Source organism: Saimiri boliviensis, chromosome 7 (genome assembly GCF_048565385.1).
Source record: "Saimiri boliviensis isolate mSaiBol1 chromosome 7, mSaiBol1.pri, whole genome shotgun sequence".
Classification (NCBI taxonomy): domain Eukaryota; kingdom Metazoa; phylum Chordata; class Mammalia; order Primates; family Cebidae; genus Saimiri; species Saimiri boliviensis.
Window position 1 is genome coordinate 113,257,698 of NC_133455.1, and position 7,685 is coordinate 113,265,382.

The 7,685-nt window shown below is 35.7% G+C and overlaps 1 pseudogene; it reads right to left on the reverse strand.

Moving 5' to 3' along the window:
- Positions 1–1,215: 1,215 nt before the first annotated feature.
- LOC101049090 (elongation factor 1-alpha 1 pseudogene) lies at positions 1,216–2,602 on the reverse strand (annotated as a pseudogene).
- Between the last annotated feature and the right edge of the window lie 5,083 nt (positions 2,603–7,685).

The following is a 7,685-nucleotide window of genomic DNA, read 5'->3' on the forward strand; positions in this document are numbered from 1 at the left end:
CCTATATAAGAAATCTGAAACATTGAGAATTTTGCACAGAATATTCATGGCTAGAAGTCAGACGTCATCTGCTGCAGGCTTAATGGGTAGTGATATCACATGTATACATGTATTTTACCTTCACAATTATTTTCTAACAGGCAGTCAAAGTGGAAAAATGCAAAACCAAAACAAAGATTTATCTTCTACAATTCCAATAAGAAAATGAAAACATTTACATTAAGGCAATGAACTACACAGTTCATTGCTTCATTAGAGACTCAACAGAAACCATAATGATAACAATAATTTTGACATTTATTCTTGATATAGATAAATAGAATACATATTTACTACCTATTTTTCTGTTTGTTCTGTTTGTTTGTAGATGTATGCATATATTTTCTTTGTTTATCCAAGTAATTGTTCTCTGTCTTGTACTGGACTGTACTGAACACTTAATTGCTTAAAGAAAGTATTTTGTTTGTTTGTTTGGACCCAAGACAGAAGTCAGTTTTCCTCAAGAAGAAGCAACATTGAAAAATATCACCATCTTGGCATATGTAGAAAATATTAACAGCAAAGGGAGGGATAAGAAAAAAAAAAACAAGAATAAACTGGGACAAGTAAGAGTAAAGGTAATATTTGGTGGTAAAATAACTTTACAAATAAAATATTATGAGCGTTGAGATACTACAGACAGCTAATAGTAAAAACTGACCTAATTTGAACAATTACCATTTATGCCAAGAAAAGATTAGTAGAAACATGGTGGGAGAGGGAGTTAGATAAGTAAGAGAGAGGAAGGCTGAAACAGGAGAAAAAACAGACTGAACAAAAATAGAGAATTAATTCTGAAGTCCATAAACAAATCTTGTTCTTTCTCTCTCTCTTTTTTTTTTTCTCATTAAACTTGGTTTTAATAGGTCTCAAAATTCTGTGAAAGGTTTTTGGTCATGTTGTTTCCATTAAAAAGTCCTTATTTTAAAAACTAAAAACCTGAAACTGCCACACACACAAACACACACACATACATACACACACACACACACACACACACACACACACAAAAGTGGTCCACAGAACATTATCTTCTCCTTCTGAAGGTTTTATGATGCATTGTAATCATTAACTAGTCTTTACTATTAAACTTAAATGGCCAATTGAAACAAACAGTTCTGAGACAGTTCTTTCACCACTAATTAAATCTAGGGTGGCAGGTATTAGGGATAATATTCATTTAGCCTTTTGAGCTTTCTAGGCAGACTTGGTGGCTTTGCCAGCTCCAGCAGCCTTCTTGTCCACTGCTTTGATGACACTCATGGCAACTGTCTGTCTCATATAACCAACAGCAAAGAGACCCAGAGGTGGATAGTCAGAGAATCTCTCAACACACATGGGCTTACCAGGAACTATATTGACGATGGCAGCATCTCCAGGCTTTAAGAATTTCGGGCCATCTTCCAGGTTTTTTACCAGAACCATGATCAATATCTTCCTTCAGCTCAGCAAACTTGCATGCAATGTGAGTTGTATGGCAATTTAGTACAGGGGCATAGCCAGCACTGATGTGGCCTGGGGGGTTCAGGTAATCACCTGAGCCATGAAGCCAGCTGCTTCCAATGATGGCTTATTTTTGCTGTCACCAGCAACACTGCCATGACAAACATTCTTGACAGACACATTCTTGACGTTGAAACCTGCATTGTCCCCAGGATAAGCTTTACTCAAAACTTCGTGGTGCATTTCAACAGACTTTACTTCAGTTGTAACACTGACTGGAGCAAAGAGGACCACCATACTCTGTTTGAGAACACCATGCTCTACTAAGCCATCAGGAACAGTACCAATACCACCAATCTCTGTAGACATCCTGGAGAGGCAGGTGCAAAGACTTGTCAGTAGGACCAGTTAGTGGTAGGATGCAGTCCACAGCCTCAAGTAGCATGGTTCACTGGTATTGCCATATCTTACGGGTGACTTTCCATCCCTTGAACTAAGGCGTGTTAGCACTTGGCTCCAGCACGTTGTCACCATTCCCACCAGAAATTGGCACACATGTTACTGTGTCAAGGTTGTAGCCAGTTTTCATAATGCAAGTGCTGACTTCTTTAATGATTTTCTCACATCTCTTCTAGCTGTAGGGTGGCTCAGTGGAATCCATTTGATAACATCAACAATTAGTTGTTTCACACCCAGTGTGTAAGCCAGAAGGACATGCTCACAGGTCTGTCTATTCTTGGAGATATCAGCTTCAAATTCACCAACACCAGCGGAAACAATCAGGACAGCACAGTAAGCCAGAGATGTCCCTTTCAGCATGTTTTTTATGAAGTCTCTGTCCTGGGGCATCAGTGATACTCACATAGTAATTGCTGGTCTCAAATTTCCACACGGAGGTATCAATGGTGATACCAGCTTCATGCATAGCTTTCAGTTTATCCAAGACCCAGGCATACCTACAGGAGCCCTCTCCCACCTCAGCAGCCTCCTTCTCAAATTTTTGAATGGCTCTTTTGTTAATGCCCACACATTTGTAGATGAGATGGCCAGTAGTGGTGGATTTGCCTGAATCTATGCGTCCAATGATGATAATGTTGATATTAGTCTTTTCCTTTCCCATTTTGGCTTTTAGAGGTAGTTCTCAAGACACTTGTGTTCTGATGGCAATCCCATTGAGAAAAAGCTAGTTCTGTTTTCATATCTCATCGTTCTAGTCTTACTAGTTTTTTCCTTCCAAAAATATTGCAGTAGCCTCCTAACTGGTCTTGATTTATCACTTATTCTCCTGTGGTTTATCACTTATTCTCCTTTTATTTTCATTATAACAAAAGGAATCTACTTACAACATAAATATATTGGCTACATCTAAATGCAAGGCAGGCTGAATATTAATGAGCACTGGCATTCATGTTCTCTCTTATCTCCTGGGAAATTATTTCGAGTTCTATGTACCCATTCTCACAACTTCTTTGTGCTTTGCACTTATGACCTTCTTCAGAGGACTACCATGTATTCAGAAGTGCCAATGACTGACTGCTGCAGAAGAGGGAAAGCCCACCTCTCTCACCATAAAGTAGTACAGATTCTGCAATGTAATTTGTATTACAGAACATCCAAAGAATTAAGATGAGGTGTTTTCATCTGAACTTGCACTTTTGTTTAGCTTTTCTGCTTCCTTCTCCCCTTTATCAGCTTCATAACAAATCATTTGCACAAGAATCCATGGTTCAGGGGAACTGAACCTAAAGATGCACCCCCCTTTTTCCCCTCTGTTCCTGATGCATGAGTTTCCTTGCCCTTCCTTCAACCTGCACCATTCCCCTACCTCCAGGACTTGTGGATGGTTTTCTTTCAGTCTGAATGTCATTTTCCCACCTGCCCACACGGTTCACATCTTCACTTCCTTTAGGTCTCCACACAAATATCACTTTTTCAGGGATGTCTTTCATGATCACTCTATATGTTTTACCCTATCCCAGTCCATACATTTTTTTCCCCTTACCATTCTCTGCAACATTCATCTTCATCTATTTATGTTTGCAAACTGTTTTCCACACTTGGGTATACATCCCATGCGTCTCTATCCCCCAGCTGCATTCTAGCACACAGTGCAAGAGCCTGATTACATAGCTGGCATTCAGCACATGTTTAAAATGAAATGTACAAATGAGTAACTATGCAAAACTTAACTACACAGTAAACTGAATAACATTTTTATTCCATAATTAAGCATTACGTTGCCTGTCTGATGTCCAAAATTAAAGAAATCCTGAATGAAGGAGCACCGATAAGTATCTAGACTAGTGTGTCTCAACAATTTACTGCAGAAATAATTGTCATCTTCAAATTCTTGTCATCTACCTGATAAATACCACATGGTATAGAATGTTGCCTTAACCAAGCTTAGATTGGAGCTGTGCCAAATGGACTGCATAACAGTTTATGAAATCACAACTTCTGATAATAGTACTGAACACTACTTATATACTCTGCCTGAAACATGCCAATAAGTTGGACATATTTGCAGAGGATAAAATACATGGTATAGAAGTCCTCTCACGGACGAAGCTTTGCATTGTTAAAAGAATAAAAACCTTTGTGACATAAAATAACCTTCAGAATTAAATTACAATACAAGGATTTGAAAGACAGTAAAACTTTCTCAATAGTTTTATGGGAATGAGTAAGCTTGGAAGGGAATGAGCTGTAAAGATAATGCTGAGGTAGTACACGCATTAATAAATTAAAAGAGAAAGAGAATCAAAACATGAAATCAAGAGTGAATTTTAAAGGTAACTTGATCAGAACATCAGGAAAGGCCATTGGAGACAGGAGGCTACTAGAGAATGCTCTGAAGCCAGACTGCAGCTCTGGGTATATATTATCCTTTCTCTCGATTTTTTTTTGTCCTGAAGAGACAGACATCCTTTGTTACTGGTTTGACTGTCTCTTGGGAACACTAATAACTATACGGTAACCTGCAGTAAAGTTGAGTCAAGTACTCTCTGAGAGATACAGAGTGAGATGGAGTCAGGCTGTCTGTCCATTATTATCCACAATGTGAGTGCCTAAGTTTTAATCTGAACAAGGGACTTATGATTGAAAGTATATCACTATATTGGCATATCATATTGACTTTCTGATAATGTTCTAAAGCCAGTTGAGTAAGAGAGAGAAAATGCCACTGGGTACAAATTGTGGCATCAATTCTCTGCCGGACTGATCAATTGGATTTATATATTACCTCCAGCTACAATCTTAAAATCTATAGTTTTACTCTCTCTTTAGTGCATAGCTCACAGCTTAAATAATTGCAGATTCAAATGAATTTTAAAAGGATCGAACAGTCTTAAATTAAAAATGTGTGAACATTGTTGTTTTAACCACTCTTAATTATTTACTAATTTAACTCAATGGATTCACCTTTTCTCTTTCTCTCTCTCTGCATTCTTTTATCTTTCTTTTTTCTTTCTCTAATTCCTCTATGAACAAAGATCCCATATGAATCCTTCAAATAATTTGTAATGATTTTAATCAATAAATTAATATATAGATAGAGATTTATAGGTACTTTAAACTGGCTTATCAAAAACTATCAGAAATTCTGAATTACAAATTCTCTGCCCTCAGACCTAACTGCCTCTCTCTTGCAATTATAATATTTGAAAATCCATTCATTAGACATCAATGTTGTATAAGAAAAATTAAAAATACATTTACTGAAAAATGCTTCCAGCAGAATAGAACACTGTAGCCTTTTTTTGCATGAAATCTTTGCACAAAATTGCAAAGCTCAGAAAGTAACCCCAAACATAATGCCACTTGCAGGAAATTCAACATATATTTGAAAAATTAGGCAAAAGCAAATAATATAAAGGTGATTTTAATGTGTCTCAGAATTTTTCTTCACATTTTGGATGTTAAGAAACATTACATGAGAAACAATCTTTTGTTAGAAAAAATATAAAATGTGATTAATTTGAAATTGCTTCAAATGCTGAGGTTTGATAGCTTCATATGTCATAATTTAAATGGATGTTGTTTAGAATTCTATTAATGATCCATATTTACTGGATATTTGTGATTCACTAGGAAATATGCTAAGTCATTAATATATGTTAATGTAAATTGCTTTCATGAACATCTAGTACATTAGGGGTTCTTATCTCCATCTTAAAGATCTATAAACATAGACTTAAAGAGATTAAATAGATTTCTACACTATCTGGGAGACTGGACTAACATGGAAGAGTCTACTCCTCAGTAAGTACTTAGAAATCCACAATTTTCAGATGCTAAACAGAATCTCACTAATGCTGTGACTCAATGCTGAAGCAAAAATGGCTCAATTGAGTCAATGGCTCTATGTTTATGACATAGATGTCCCCCTTATTAGAGACTTAGGATGAAATTGCTAAGGTCTATATCTGCTCAGAGATATAGACATAAAGGCTATTTTAATGTGTCTTGAAATTTTTCTCCACATTTTGGATATTAAGAAACATTACATGAGAAGTAATCTTTGTTAGAAGATTGTTCCTTTATATCTAGTCAGAGCCAGATATAGACCTTAGTGGTTTCATCCTAAATCTCTAATGAAGAGGACATCTATGCCATAAACCTGTAGGATTATGAACTTGATCTATTTATATTAAGCAGGTAATTATGAAGAGCTACCTTATTCGTAAAAGGAGAACTAGGAAAATTAAAAGAAAAATACCTGTCAATTTCCTTTGGCCATAAAAATATAAATAGACAAAATGAAAAAATAAAATAGAACCCTCAGGCTAGTCCACTTTCTTTGTGGGGTCCAAATTTGCACAGACGTATACTGCCTAGACAGAAAGCAGGAAGGACAGTGAAGCCTCCCAGAATGAGTGCTTCCTAACCCGAAGAATGCACATTTCCTAGACGAAAACCAAAACCAAAACAAAATCTTCACAAAATAAACTCTTAGCAATAAACTATACGAAGAAATGAATCATTATGAAAGGAAAATGATAAAAGAATTATATTTTCACACAATGAAATAAAAATAACAATAAAAAGGGATCAAAAATCATGTAGAAAATACAAGACAATGTCAAATTAGACTAGAATGGTTTTAAAAAGGAGCAAAAAGTAGTCGTAAAAATTACATAGTTCATTAGTCTGCTCAGGCTACCATGACTGGGTAGCTTAAGTGGTAGATGTTAACAAATATTTACTTTATCACAGTTCTGGGTGCTGCATGTCTAAAACTCTGTGGCCAACACGGCAGGTTTATGGTGAGGCCTCTCTTTTCAGCTTTCAAATGGCATCTCCCATCTGTCATCACATGATTTCTCTCTGTGTTTGTGTCCAGAGAGAGTGAGAGCACTCTGGTATCTCTTCCTCTTTTTATAAGGACACCAGCCTTATTGAGTTAGAGCCCACCCTCTAGCCTCGTTTAACATGCATTACCTCCTCACAAGCCCTATCTTCAAATGCAGTTATATTGAGGTGTAAGCCTTCAAGATGAATTTTGAAAGCATGTAATTAAGTTCATACTAGTTCCTAAAATTAAAAACAAATTAAACTAATCTGTGACTTGAAACAGATCTGAGTAAATCATCAACCATGCAGCATAAAATAAGTGATAGGTAATACAAAAAAAAGTTGCAAAAAGACATGAAATTACTCTTAAGATTTTGTTATTTCCTTAGTGTTCTGCATTTCCACTGTTTTGTGAAATCCTACAAGTATCTTACCTCATTCTCTCCAGTAATTCCTATGAAAATATATTGGTAAAATTATGCCCTCCAGATTTCTTGTCCAAAAGCCAAGTGAAGAAATGTCTGAATAAATAAGTACATTCACATAGATTCATGGTGGACCATGTCTTAGTAGCATAAATAAACTAGAATTAGAATTAATATTATTATAGTATGGATCTAAAAATGCTTAAAAACCAATACTATTACAATCTTGACCAAAAATGCTTAAAAAATCAAAAATTATTTTAAAGGAATAAGTTGGCCAACAAGTAACTTAACTATTTTCTAAAAAAGAAAATTCAGTGTTATACAAAGAAAGACAAAATCTGAATATATAATAATGTAACATTCATTATGGTTTGATCTATTTTATTCTCTTATGAAGAAATAAACAAGGCTGGGTAATTTATAAAGAAAAAGAAGTTAAATGGACTCACAGATCCACAGGACTGGGGAGGCCTCATAGTC